This window comes from Galeopterus variegatus, unplaced genomic scaffold (genome assembly GCF_000696425.1).
Source record: "Galeopterus variegatus unplaced genomic scaffold, G_variegatus-3.0.2 Scaffold1402, whole genome shotgun sequence".
NCBI lineage: Eukaryota > Metazoa > Chordata > Mammalia > Dermoptera > Cynocephalidae > Galeopterus > Galeopterus variegatus.
Genome location: NW_007727513.1, coordinates 178,380 through 194,293, shown reverse-complemented (window position 1 = coordinate 194,293; position 15,914 = coordinate 178,380).

Genomic DNA, 15,914 nt, shown 5'->3' with positions numbered 1-15,914 from the left:
ACTTCTTATTTGTTCCAACACCATTTATTAAAAAGCTTATCTTTTCCTCAGACAGGAATAAGTTGATTTATTTGTAGACGTTAACTTGATCTAATGCAGCACACAGATATTAGCAAACAAACATCTGGTGAGAAATTAGATCAATGACTAGACACGTTTACTCTCTTTGGAACAGAACTGCTCCCTCCCTTCTGGGAAGAGAGGAGAAAGGCATGCAACTATATGCATGAGCTGTCCTTCGATTATTTGTGGGGATGTATTTTCAGGGTAGATTCCAAGAAGTGATGTTGCTAGGTCAAAAGTTAATGCATATATAATTTTGTTAAATTTTGCCACATCACCTTCCACAGCGTTTGTCCCATTTTGCACTTTCAATCTCCATAGAGTACATTACCAAACTTTTGAGCCCATTAGAATTCTAATTTGCATTTCTCTTATTGTAAGGAAATTGAGCATCATTTCATATACGTAAGGGGCAACTGCATTTCTTTTTTCTCTCTGTTCTCACATTTCTCTCTGTTCATGACTCTTGTCCATATTTCTATCAAATGTTTGGGCTTCTCCGTTGTTAAGAGCTCTTTGTGTACTTGTCCTCATCTTTGAGATAACTCGCTCTTCCTGGTTTGTCATTTGTCTTTTGACATTTCTCATGATGTTTTGTTTGTTTGTAGGTAGTAAGGTTTATCATTTTTTCCCTGTTTTTATTCCTGGATTTTGAAAGCCTTTCCTCATTCCCAGGTTATAAAGTAATTTAGTCATGCGATGCTTCTTTGATTTCACGTTTTACATTTGGATCTCTGGTCCATTTGGAGTTTATTTCAGGGTGAGGTTTAGATTCACTTCACCCTTTTCCAGGTGACTTCTTATTTGTTCCAACACCATTTATTAAAAAGCTTATCTTTTCCTCAGACAGGAATAAGTTGATTTATTTGTAGACGTTAACTTGATCTAATGTAGCACACAGATATTAGCAAACAAACATCTGGTGAGAAATTAGATCAATGACTAGACACGTTTACTCTCTTTGGAACAGAAGTGCTCCCTCCCTTCTGGGAAGAGAGGAGAAAGGCATGCAACTATATGCATGAGCTGTCCTTCACTGGCCCCTCCAGATCCAAGCTCTCCCTGCTGTGGCCTGCTCTGCTCTAGGAGGCTGAGCTCTGTGCACGGCATCACTCAGTAGCCTTCTAGGCTACTAGGCTTCTCGTTGGGTTCACTGGGGGTGGGAAGTGGAGGGTAGGGATGGGGGGAACTGCCAGGAGATTGGATCCTGAGAGAAGAGAAACTGGCATCACTTGGGTAGGGGCTGTGTTGTGCTCTCCATAGCCACCTCTTTAGTGGGTCAGTACTCTCCTGATTGCAGCTCTTGCTGGGTTCTGATAGGCTCTTCCTCCCCCTTGCCCTTTCAGGCATGGGTGGTGACAACCTCCCACTGGTGCTGGCCTCCTGGGTATTTCACTGCCCCAGTCACTTCCTCAATCTGCCCACACCTCTGTAAAGAGGCCCTCCTAGACCTTTTTCAGGTGTGCTCTCTTTCCCTTTAAGCAGGAAGTCTGTGCCCCACCAGAACCTGACTGATACCAACACCTCATGAATATATACCAATCTGTCAGTCAAAAAGGTAGGCAGTATGGCTCTATGCTACTTTTCCCAAATTAGAAAGTTTACAGGGAAAAGCCAAAATACAGTCAATGAGGCCACATCTCACTTAAATATCCAAAGTAATTCATCTTGATTATTCTCCTTATTTAACATAGAAGGCCCTGGCCTAATTTGTGGTTGGTTTCAGAAATCAAGCCCATCCTCAAAGGTTTAAGGTTGAACTCTTCCTAGGACATTAATGTAGTATTCTCTGCCCCTGTAGACAATTCCACTAAGAACATTTTGAGCTAGTATCCTCTCTGGAGTGAGTGCTCTGAAGTTAGACATGTGCATGTGAGGCTCTGGTATCTTTGCTAAAAACTGAAAAAAAAAAAGAAACCAAACCAAAACCCCACTCCCATTACTTACAGTCAAAGCCCTAGTGCTACTCCCTGAGTGCATTTATGTACCCCGATATTTCCGTACCTAGCTTTTAAAAGGCTCTAGCATAGTTAAGTGTCTCTGCTTGTTATAAGTTGCTTAGTTGACCAGAGGGAGATTTCTGTGGGAAGTTTATTATTTTTCTGCTGAGTCATTTTCAAAATTGTAATTTAGCTCTGTTTTAGTGAATACTGACCTTTGGAATAAATTTTAACTGCTTCATTATGATATAATGTGAAAACAAAAGGCTCCAGGAGTTCTATTTCCATGCTTTTAAGGAGGGATACTCTTCGCAGTCCCTAATGTGGTGGGAGGAGGGGAGAATGGACAGAAAGAGCACACTTCTGCCTGGCGCCTCTCCCGCTCCTTGTATACTCGCATCTTACAGCAAGCCTTGCTCAGATTACGAAACTGTCTTTGAGATAATACTCTTCGCAGTCCCTAATGTGGTGGGAGGAGGGGAGAATGGACAGAAAGAGCACACTTCTGCCTGGCGCCTCTCCCACTCCTTGTATACTCGCATCTTACAGCAAGCCTTGCTCAGATTACGAAACTGTCTTTGAGATAAAGGATTACAATAGCAATGTTAGGGTGGAAAGGGCCTTAGAAGTCATCTAATCCAACCTCCATACTTTACAGGGAGAAAACTGTGGCCCCCAAAGAGTGCTTTTCACAGAGCCACAGTCATGCTAAGTCAGAGATCTCCACTTTCTTCACGTAGACCAATATGAGCATTTACTTCCAGCTCAGTTCTGGAGGGATAAATTTGCATTTTTTGTGAGTTTGTTTGTTTTTTGTTTGATGGCTTGCAGGTATAGGGATCTGAACCCTTGACCTTGGTGTTATCAGGACTACGATCTACCAAGTGAGCTAACCAGCCATCCCAGAAAGGATAAATTTGTGCTGGTCACACAAAACCCTTCCTTTCAAGCATTGCAGAGTCATCCCTGGGAGTACAATATCTGGAAGGTGGAGCATGGCTTGTGAAGAGTGGGAAAGAGGAAAAGCACCCTCCCTTCCAAAGGAGAAAATTTCCTTCCACCTTCCACCTGTTGCTGTCTGGAATTCTGCCATTAGAGCATCACTCCTTTGACTAATGAGTACAATCCAGGAGATTGGATGTATTAAGGTTCTCTAGAATCATAACCCATAGAATATATATAGACATATAAGATAGGATTTATTACGGGAATTGGTTCATGTGATTATGGAGGCTGAGAAGTCCCATGATCTGCCATTTGCATGCGGGAGAATCAGGGCAGATGGTGGTGTGTGTTGGGAGGTGAAGGGGTTGTGGCACACTGGTGCAAGTCCTAGAGTCTGAAGGCTTGAGAACTTGGAGCAGTGGAAGATGGGTATCCCGGCTCCAGAAGAGAGAGTGAATTCACCCTCCCTCCACCTTTCTGTTCTATCTGGGCCCTCAATGGATGAGATGATGCCCACCCATATTGGTGAGAGCAGATCTTCTCTACTTTTCCCACTGATTCTAATGCTAATCTCTTTCAGAAATACCCTTACAGACACACCCATAAATAATGTTTTACCAGCTCTCTGGGTATCCCTTAACCCAGTGAAGTGGACACATAAAATTAACTGTTACATTGGACTACTCAGTATTCAAAGTATTCAAATCCCTCTTACTGTCTAATTCCAGTTACTTTTCAGCCATATCCTCTTGGGTTCTGGGAGGAGAGTTTAGGATTCTGATGCAATCATTTACCAGCAGTGTGACACATAGACAGACTGAACTTTTCTGGGTCTCAATTTCTTCCTTTGTAAGTGGGGATAATAATAGCTCAGAATTCATAGGTTAATGTATGGATTAAACAAGTTTAATACAAAAACAGTTATTAGTATAGCTGTGGCCTTGACTATTACCATTAAAAATCCTCACCTCTCTTTTCACTTCGGCTGCTGTGCCCGTCATTGTTATATCCTTCTATCTCTTCTCTCTGGGGAACCAGGCTCTACGATCTACTTTCCAGAGCTAGGTGAAGCCTATCTCCACCAGGAGGCCTTCTTTTACCTGTCAAAGTCCTCAGGACCTCACCTCCTCTGGCCTCCTACTAAATATAGCTTTATATTTTATTTACATAAATACAAAATTTAGACTTAAAGCCATTAAATAATATGTGATTTTTGCAGCTGCTCTTGTTTTTCCCCATAGGATTCTGTGTAAGTTAAGGGGCAGGAGCCATAGCTCCCAAGGGTTGAGAGAAACACTATGCTGAGCTTGAGTCTCCAGACACACTTGCTGAATGAATGGTGTAAATCTGTTGTGCATTTAGACAGGGGGAGAATTACCTAACCCTCCCTCAGACCCTAACATAGAACAGCTCTTGGTGGCAGTAAACAGGGAGGTAAAAGAGCAGGATACCACAGCACACTCAAAATTTGAGCAAAATGAAAGCAGATAGGCACTAGAAAGAGTAAATAATTTCCCCCAGATCACACAGGTAGTACTGACAGAGATGGGATCTGAACTCAGGCTGTGTAGGCCCATAACCCATGACCTAGTGTGCTAATTAGGAGCCAGTTGCTCTAGCCAGTTCTTTATTCTACATAGATTTATTGGTGCCTACTCTTTGTCAAGTGGATTAGGAAAAAAATTTATTGATTGCTTTTCAGTTAACACCATGCCTTCTCTCTCTTACATGAGGTAACTTACTTAACCCTCACAGTAAGTAATCTGTGAGGTAAGTGTCATTATACCATTTTATGAAAGAAGAAAGTCAAATGCAAAGGAGTTATTCACACAATGTCACCAGCTATTGCAGCCAAGACATAATCCTACGTGGTTCCTGCCTCAGTGGAGCCACCTCCTCCCTGCCCCATGGTAAAAGATGAAGTTTCCCACTTTCAAATGTCTGTCTTCCTTGGGTTTAAGCTAGTTTGACCTGACTCAAAATTAGAGATCCAGGCTGAAAGTTAACTATCAAGAATGCTTAATCAGTTCTGACTCCAGGAATAATGGAATAAAGATCCCTGAAAATCTATTCCTTTATAAAAACAATGAAACATGAGGGGAAAAAAACTGGTCAAAATCACTTTTTCAAACTCTTGAAATTAGCTAAAGGCTTGCAACAGTCTACAGAGAGTTTATTCTAGAAAAACAGCCGAATCATGCTAAGAATATATGAGATTTGTGGAATTTTAACCTGCCCTGATTCCATTCTTCTTTCCCTAGCTCCATGGTAGTCTTGCAAACCAACAGTCTTGCATTTATAATAGTCACAAAAGCCAGCAGCCTATATGCCACTGGAGAGGAAAGAACAGGATTAGAGCTTCTCAAAAGCCCCATCCCGAGCAAATTGTTATTATTTGACCTGTCTAGCAGCTCATTGAAAAGTCACTTCTCAGGGTTTATCTTTTTTTTTTTTTTTTTTTTTTTTTTTAGCAAATTGTTATTATTTGACCTGTCTAGCAGCTCATTGAAAAGTCACTTCTCAGGGTTTATCTTTTTTTTTTTTTTTTTTAACCTGCCCCAGAGATTGCTCCAGGCAAACAGACATAATGAAAGCCATTTGTCAAACACAATCGGTGATCATTGTTTAACATCGAAGCTGTCTAGATTGTCAGCTTATTTCTTGTCAGCTTAATTTGGGCTAACAAGGGGCTGACCAAAAAGCTTAAAAGGAAAAACTGAAGAATGAGATGCCTATTGGGAGTTTTGTAAAGGTCCTACATATTCCTGGGAATCCAAAATTCCACATCCACACACAGGGCAGTGTGCATCTTTCACCTCTAACTGAGCTTGAGGCTCTGTGTAAGCAGGAAGTGAAGACCAAGACCAACATGTAAACTGCCTGTCCCAACATACACACAAAGCCCCTCAGGAAAGGCTGGGAGACTTATTGGAACCAGGAATATAAGAAAATAACTGTCTCATTATTAGCTTACCTCTAAGCTAATCAAGCAGGTACTCCAGTGGTGACACATGACAGAGAATATGGACATTACAGAATTAAATAATGTTAAGAAACAAACAGCCACAGCAGGAGTAGCAATAACAGAAACATTAACAGCAAACAGCAAGAACTACAGCAAACCCTAGGAAGAAAAGGAAGAATTTGATTTCTTGAGCTGCCATATTGTACTATTTAAAATGTCTAATTTTCAAAAACAAATTATATTATCCAAAAAAGGAAAAAAATAATAAGAAAGTATGGTCTATACAAAGAAAAAAAAAGCAATCAATAGGAACTTACTGATGTTAGACTTACTAAACAAAGACTTTAAACCATTATAAATATGTTCAAAGAAGTAAAGAAAACCACGTATAAAGAATTGAAGTATAAGAAAGTCATTTCACCAAATAGATAATACCAATAAAGAAATAGAAATTATAAAAGAAAATCAAATAGACATTCTGGAGTTGAAAAGTACAATAACTGAAATGAAAACAATCGCTAGATAGACTCAATGATATTTGAACTGGCCAAGGAGAGTGAACCAATTTAATGACATGTCAATTGATATTATCTGGTTTGGGGATCAGAATTTTTAAAAATTAGTAAAAATAAAGAGTATCAAAGACTTGTGGGACAACATAACTCATACCAAAATACACATAATGGGAATCCCAGAAAAAGAGGAGTGAGAAAAGGGGGCAAAAAGAATATTTTAAAAATTTTGGGGCCGGCCTGGTGGCGCACTGGAGAGTGCGCTGCTTGGGAGTGTGGCGGCGCTCCCGCCGAGGGTTCAGATCCCATGTAGAGACCAGTTCCCGCTCACTGGCTGAGCGCGGTGTGGGTGCGACACCGAGGGTTGCGATCCCATTACCGGTCAGTAAAAAAGACAAAAAGGAAAAAAAAAAATTTTTGGCCAAAAATTTCCCAAATTTGGGAAAAAACATTAATCTGCACATCAAAGACACTTAACAAACTCCAATACGACAAACTCAAAGAGATCCACATCTAGACACATCCACCCCAAACTGTCAAAAGTCAAAGAGAGAATCTTGAAAACAAGAGGGAAGCAACTACTTATCATGCAGAAGGGATCCTCAATAAGATTAACTGTTAAATTCTTGTCAGAAATCATGGAAGCCAAAGGCAGTGTGATGACATATTCAAACTGCTGAAAGAAAAGACTGTCAAGAAGAAACTCCATATTTAGCCAAACTACTCTGTAAAAATGAAGACAAAATTATGACTTCCCCAGATAAACGAAACTGAGAGAATCAGTCACTAGCAGACCTGCTTTACAAGAAATACTAAAGGGAGTCTGGAAGTTGAAGTGAAAGGACACTAGACAGAAACTTGAATCCACATGAAAAAATAAAAAGCACCAGTAAAAGTAAACAAATCTGTAAACATAAAAGACAGTGTAAATGTATTTTAGTTTTTTTTTTTTTTTTTTTTTTTTTTTTTTTTTTTCCGTGTTCGGCAACGGATCGCAACTCTCAGTGTTGCCCCCGTACCGGACCGGGGACCGGCAACGGGATCGCAACCCTCGGTGTTGCTCGCGCCTCGCTCAGCCAGTGAGCGGGAACCGGTCTGTATGTGGGATCCGAACCCTCGGGCGGGAGCGCCACCGTGCTTCCCAAGCGGCGCACTATCCATTGCGCCACCGGGCCAGCCCCGTATTTTAGTTTTTAATTCTTCTTCTATCTGATTTAAAAGACAACAGCTAAAGCAATAATTATAAAACAGTGGTGATGGGCTTATAAGGTGTAAAGATGTAATTTATAAGACAAAAATAGTACAAAGGAGGAGAGAATGGAGCTATATCAGAGGAAGGTTTTGTATACTATTGAAATAAAGTTGGTTTTAATCCGAACTAGATAGTTTTATATGAAGATGTTAATTATAATCCTCAGGCAATCAATAAGAAAAATAACCCAAAATTTAGTAAAAGAGACAACTATGGAATTGAAATGATACACTAGAAAATATGTAACCCAAGAAGGCAGTAATGGAAAAACAGAAGAACAAAAAAGATATAATACATGCAGAAAACAAACAGTAATGTGGCAGATCCAAATTCTACCTTATTAATAATTTCATTAAATGCAAATAGAGTATACATCCCAATAAAACGGTACAAATTGGAAGAATGAATATAAAAGCATGACCCAACTAGACTCAAAGACTCAAATAGGTGGAAAGTAAAAGGGTGAAAAAATGCATATCATGCAAACACTACCCAAAATAGAGCTGAAGTGGCTATACTAATATCAGACAAAAATAGATTTTAAGCCAAAAATTGTTAGTAGTGAAAAAGGAAGACATTTTATAATGATAAAACGTTTAATTCCTCAGGGGGATATAACAAATATAAACATATATGTTGCTAACAACAGAGCCACAATATGCAGATTTGAAGGAAGAAATAGAAAATTTAACAATAATAGCTGGAGACATCATACCCCACTCTCAATAATGGATAGGATAATGACATAGACGATCAACAAGAAAAAGAAGACTTGAGTAGCACTATAAACCAAAGACCTAATGAACATTTAATGAATATTCCAACCAACAACAACAAAATACACTTTCTTATCAAGTGCAATTGGAACATTCTCCAGGATTTACCATATGTAAGGCCATAAAATAAGCCTCAATACATTTAAAAGAATTTAAAACATACAAATAATGTTCTCTGACAATAGAATGCAATTAGAAATCAATAACAGAGGAGAATTTGGTAAATTCTCAAATATGTAGAAATTAAGCAACATGTTCCTAAATCACCAATGGGTAAAAGAAAATATTACAAGGGAAATTAGAAAATAACTTGACATAAATGAAAACAAAAACATGAGATAGCAAATCTTATGGAATAAAGCTAATACTTAGACTAAAATTCATAGCTGTAAGTGTGCCTAGATTAAAAAAGAAGATACATCTCATATGAATAACCTAACTTTCCACCTTAAGAAATTAGAAAAAGAAGAGCAAACTAAACCAAAAGCAAACAGAAGTAAGAAAATAATAAATATTGGAGAGGAAATAAATGAAATAGAGAACAAAAAGATAATAGAGAATATCAAGGAAACCAAAAGTTGGTTCTTTGAAAATATAATCAAAATTGACAAACCTTAACTAGACTGACCAAGAGAAAAAGAGAGAAGACTCAAATTATTAGTATCAGGGGGCCAGCCCGGTGGCGCACTGGATAGTGCGCCGCTTGGGAAGCACGGCGGCGCTCCCGCCCGAGGGTTTGGATCCCACATACAGACCGGTTCCCGCTCACTGGCTGAGCGAGGCGCGGGAGCAACACCGAGGGTTGCGATCCCGTTGCCGGTCCCCGGTCCGGTACGGGGGCAACACTGAGGGTTGTGATCCGTTGCCGGACACGGAAAAAGACAAAAGACAAAAAAAAAAAAAAATTATTAGTATCAGGAATGAAACAGGAGTCATCACTGCTGACCTTTCAGAAACAAACAAAAAAGAATAAGGGAATGTTATAAACAATTGTATGACAACAAATTTGATAAGCTAGGTGAAGTGGACAAATTACCAAAATGACAAAAACTAACTCAAGAAAACATTTAAAATCTGATTAGACTTATAACATGTAAAGAGATCAAGTTAGTAAATTTTAAAATTTCCCACAAAGAAAAGCTCATGCCCAGATAGTTTCACTAGTGAATCCTATCAAACCTTGAAAAAAGAATTGGCACCAATTATTTACAAACTCCTCCAAAAAAATGCTGTAAGTCTTTTGGAAACTCCTGGAAAAACTGTTTTTGCTATTATTCAAAACATTTAACATAGAGTGACTATACAACCCAGAAATTTCACTCCTATGTATATACTCAAGAGAATTCAAAGCATATGTCCACACAAAAACTTGTATGTAAATGTTCATAGTAGCATTATTCATAATAGCCAAAAAAATAGAAACAACCCAAATGTTCACTAATAGACTGATAAATGGATAAATAAAATGTGGTATGTCCACACATGGAATATTATTCAGCTCTAAAAAGGAATCATGTACTGATACCTAACACAGCATAGATAAATGCTAAGTGAAAGAAGCCAGACACAAAAGGCCACATATTACATGATTCCATTTATATGACATGTCCAAAATAGGCAAATACCCTGTCGAGGTCCCTCTCACCCACATAGATACATATCATACCATGACTGACCCACATATACCCACGTGAAGATAGAGAATGTTGCATGAGTAGTGGAGACAAAAGGTGAGAGGATGTAGAATTCACCAAGTACAATAGAACCTGGGTAGGAGGTAGGGAGGTGTTAGAAATTTCTTACATAGGGAAAGGATTTATGGGTATGAGGTAAGAAAAATAATAGGTAGTTGAAAGAAAACATCTCTGAAAACTGAGGAAAAACATGAAGATACTGAGCAAAACCATCAAGGAAATCAAATCTGGTGTCCTTTTTGGGTGGTTAGAAAAAGAAGCAACAGGAAATCAAACTTTAAAAAACAACATGCAATAACTTATTTGTGTGTGTGTGTGCATGGATAAGCATGACACTATCATCAATACAGGTCATTGAGATGCAAAGAACAGTTTGCTGGGGCTTTTGTGAAGCTTCTGGAAGTATCACCTCCTTTCCCTGGCCTTTGTCACACCAGGATATGAGGCCCAGACCTTCACAGACATCTCCAATGTGTTTGAAGATGAAGCTGACACTAGGGAAGGGCAGAGAAAAGAGGATTACAGGGAAAGGGAGCCAGAGCCACCAGATATAGTCAGCCCTGAAGCCCCTCTTCTTCCAGACTTAACACTATGAACCTATAAATTTCATTAGTATTCTAGCTGGATTGAGAGGTATTTTCTGGAATTTGCCACCATAGGCCACATGTAGGTTCAAGAGAAAAAAAAAGTCTTCCAATTGAATAGAGACTAAATTGCAGTGATAATTCAAACAATTTTAAAAAAGAGAGATTAAGTATCACAGTTACATGGAGAATGAAACATCTCATTCTGGATTCAGGGAATTAAAATACTAACTAAACCTGGCGATCATTTTACTGTAAGCTGTTAAAATGGAAAAAAAATCATATAAGAGAACTAATTCTCTCTTGTTTTGGAATTCATTCAGTATTCTATATATTTTATCTAGAGTAATAATTGCTTTCTTTTCCATTGTTTCAACCAAATGAAGATAATTACAATTATGTTGACAAGAGGAAAAAGACAGGCTATTTCTATATATCTGTCAATCATAGATATCTACTTATATTCTATCATAATCAAAGCACATTTTTAGTTTATTTTAAAATTTAAAATTACTTAAAATTAATCAACTTTAATTTTTATAGCAATTTTAGGTTCACAGCAAAATTAAGCAGAAAGTACAGTGAGTTCCCATATATTCCTGCCCCTACCCCATCTCCCCCACTATTGACATCCTGCACCACAGTGGTACATTAGTTACAATCAATGAACCTACAGTGATGCATCATTATCATCCAAAGTCCATCGTTTACATTAGGGTACATTACTGGTGTTGTACATTCTGTGGGTTTTGTCAAATGTGTAACAACGTGAATCCACCACTGTAGTATCATACAAAATAATTTCACTGCACTTAAATTCCTCTGTGCTCTGGCTAACTAATCCCTCCTCCCTCCTAACCCCTAGCAATCATTACTTTTTACTGTCTCAACAGTTTTGCCTTTTCCAGAATGTCATATAGTTGGAATCAAACAGTGTGTAGCCTTTTCAGATTGGCTTCTTTCACTTAGTAGTATGCATTTAAATTTCCTCCATGTCTTTGCATAGATTGATAGCTCATCTCCTTTTAGCCCTAAATAATATTTCATTGTCTGATGTACCACAGTTTACTACCCATTCACCTACAGAAGGACATCTTGGTTGCTTCCAAGTTTTGGCAATTATAAATAAAGCCACTATACACATTCCTGTGCAGTTTTTTGTGTGGATATATATTTTCAATTCATTTGGGTAAATTCCAGGGAGTGTGATTGCTGTATCATATGGCAAAGGTATGTTTAATATTTTGTAAGAAACTGACAAATATCTTACAAAGTGTCTATACCATTTTGCATTCCCACCAGTGAAGATCAGTTGCTGTTACTCCACATTTTTGTCAGCGTTTGGTGTTAGTGTTTTAGATTTTGGCCATTCTGTTAGGTGCATGATTGTATCTCATTGTTGTTTTTATTTTAAATTCCATAATGACCTATAATGTTGAACATCTCTTCCTATGTTTACTTGTATCTGTATGCCTTCTCTGGTGAGGTGTTTGTTCATGTTTTTTGCCCATTTTTAATTGGATTGCTTATTTTCTTACCGTTGAGATTTAAGTTTTTGGTATATTTTGGATAACAATCTTTTATCAGATGTGTCTTTTGCATATATTTTCTCCCAGTCTGCAGCTTGTCTTCTTATTCTCTTCATATCGTATTATGCTGAGTTGAAGTTTTTAAATTGTAAAATAATTTTCTCTTTATTTCTTAAAATTATAAAAAATACAATTTCTTTTGTTTTCTATTCCAAAGTAGGTTATATGTATGCATGTGTGTGTGTGTGTGTGTGTGTGTGTATTGTGTGTGTGTGAATGCTCTTATAGTTCCCCAAATGTACTTTAACACAAAGTCATACATTTCCCTTGTGATATTACCATGCTTATAAGCCCGAATGTACTGGGTCCTATGGTAAGAAGGCAGCCTGGAAATGAAAAGACTTGGTTCTAAACCCTAAATTCACCATTTAATATTGATGTGACCTATGGGCTTCATCACTTTCTTCATTTTCTAAACAGAGATCATGCAGTTCTAAATTATAGATTATACAGTCTTCATGTATAATCATATGTATAAGTATCTTTATTTGGTTGAAAACAAATGAAAAGAAAGCAATTATTACTCTAGATAGAATATATAGAATACTGGCTAAAACATCTCTCCAAATTGTTTGGAGAATGGGATTGTAGAGAGCCAGTAGAGTACCTATCCCATAGAGAACCTCAGAAAAGGTAGCTGTCATTAGTGATATTATCTACTATTCTTTTTTTAAATTACTTAAAAATATTTAGTTGACAAAAATTATATATATTCAAGGTGTACAATGTGATTATTTGATATATGTATACATTGTGTAAAGATTACCACAATCAAATTAATACATCCATCGACACTTATAGTTACTGTGCGTGTGTGTGTGTGTGTGTGTGTGTGTGTGTGTGTGTGTTGAGGAAAGTTTCGAATTTTAATGAAGTTCAGCTATCAATATTTCTTTCATGGATTGTGCCTTTGGTGCTGTATCTAAAAAAATCATTGTAATAACAGGTTATCTAGGTTTTATTCTATGTTATCATCTATGAATTTTTATAGCTTTGTGTTTCACATTTAGGTCTATGATCCATTTTGAGTTAATTTTTGCAAAAGGCATAGGGTTTGTGTCTAGGTTCATTTTTTTGCATGTATACATCCAGTTCTTCCAGCACCATTTGTTGAAAAGACTATATTTGCTCCATTGTATAGCCTTTGCTCTTTTGTCAAAGATTGGTTGACTATATTTATGTGGGTCTATGTCTAGAGCCCTCTCTTCTGTTCCTTTGATCTAATTCTCTATTCTTTCTCCAATACCATTGTCTTGATTACTGTACCTTTAAAGTAAGTCTTAAAGTCAGGTAGTGTCAGTCCTCTGATTTAGTTCTCCTTCAATATTGAGTTGAGTATTCTGGGTCTTTTGCCTGGCCATACAAACTTTATAATCAGTTTATTGATATCTACAGAATAATTTGCTGGGATTTTGATTGCAATTGCATAGAATATATAGGTTAAGTTGGGAAAAAATGACATCTTGAAAATATTATGCTTTCCTATCCATAAACATGGAATATCTCTTCTTTATTTCGTGTTTCTTTGATTTCTTTATTAGAGTTTTGTAGTTTCCTTCTTATGTATCTTGTACTTATTATACTAGATTTGTGGCTAAGTATTTAATTTTGGGGGTGCTAATATAAATGGTAATGTTTTTAATTTTAATTTCCACTTGTTCATTGCTGGTATATAAGAAAGCAATTGACTTTTGTACATTAATCTTGTATCTTGCAAACTTGCTATAATTGCTTATTAGTTCTGGAAGTTTTTTGTCAATTCTTTCAGATTTTCTACATAGGTGATCATGTAATATGTGAATAAAGACAGTTTTGTTTCCTCCTTCCCAATCTGTATACCTATTATTTCCTTTTCTTGTCTTATCACATTACTTAGGACTTGCCATACAATGTTGTAAAGCAGTGGTGAGAAGGAACATCCTTGCCTTGTTCCTGATCTTAGCAGAAAAGCTTCATGATTTTCACCATTAAGTATGATAAAAAGCTGTAGGTTTTTTGTAGATGTTCTTTGTCAAGTTGAGGAAGTTCCCTTTTATTGCTAGTTTGCTGAGAGGTTTTGTTTTTGTTTTTTTAATCATGAACGGGAGTTGGATTTTGTGCTTTTTCTACATCTATTGATATGGTCATGTGATTTCCCTTCTTTAGCCTGTTGGTGTGGTGAATTACATTAACTGAGTTTTGAATATTGAACCAGCTGTGCATGCCTAGGATAAATCCCACAGGGTTGTGGTATATAATTCATTTTATACATTGTTGGGCTCAAATTGTTTTTTTTTTTTCAAGGTTTTTACATCTATGTTCATGAGAAATACTGGTTTTCATTTTTTTCTTGTAATGTCTGTGGCTGGTTTTTGTTTTAGGGTAATGCCAGCCTCATAGAATGAGTTAAGAAATATTCTCCCTACTTCTATCTTCAGAAAGAGATTGTAGAGAATTGATATAATTTCTTTCTTAAATGTTTGGTAGAATTCACCAGTGAACACATCTGGGCCTTATGCTTTCTGTTTAGGGAAGTTATTAATTACTGATTCAATTTTTAAAATAAATATAAGTCTATTCATATTGCCTATTTCTTTTTGTGTCAGTTGTGGCAGAGGTTAGCAAATTTGTGAGCATAGAGTTGTTCATATTATTCCTCTATTATTCTTTTAATATATATGGCATCTGTACTGATGTCCCCTGTTTCATTTCTGATATTAGCAATTTGTGTCTTCTCTGTTTTTTAGTTAGCTTGGCCAGGTGTATATCAATGTTATTGATCTTTTCAGAGAATGAACTTTTGGTTTTGTCGATTTTTAAAAATTGTTTCCTGCTTGCAATTTTGTTGATTTCTGCTCTAGTTTTTATTATTTCTTTTGTTCTACTTAATTTGATTGTTTGCTTTTCTTTTTCTAGTTTGCTAAGTTGGACACTTAGGTTATTCTTTTGTAATATATGTGTTCAATACTATAAGTTTCCGTCTAAGAACTGCTTTTGCTGCATCCCACAAATTATATGATTTCTATTCTTTTAAAAATTTTAAAGTGTGTTTTATGGCCCAGAATGTGGCCTATTTTGGTGAATGTTCCATGTGAACTTGAGGAGAATGTGTATTTTGCTGTTGTTGAGTAAAGTCGTTGATAGATGTCTATTATATACAGTTGATTGATATTGCAGTTGAGTTCAACTGTGTCCTTACTGATTTCTGCCTGCTAAATCTATCCATTTCTGATAGAGGGGTATTAAAGTCTCTACCTATTATAATAGATTCATTTATTTTCTCTTGCAATTCTATTACTTTTTGCCTCATGTATTTTGATGTTCTGTTGTTAGGTGCATACACATTAAGAATTGTTAGTGTCTTCCTGGAATATTGACCCCTTTATCATTATGTAACGCCTCTCTTCATCCTTGATAATTTTCCTTGTTGTGAAGTCTGCTCTGTCTGAAATTCATAGCTACTCCAACTTCCTTTTGGTTAGTGCTAGAATGGTATATTTTTTCCATCCTTTTACTTTTAATCTATATGTGTATTTATATTTAAAGTGGATTTCTTTTTTTTTTTTTTTTTGTCTTTTGTCTTTTTTGTCTTTTTTCCGTGTCCGGCAACGGATC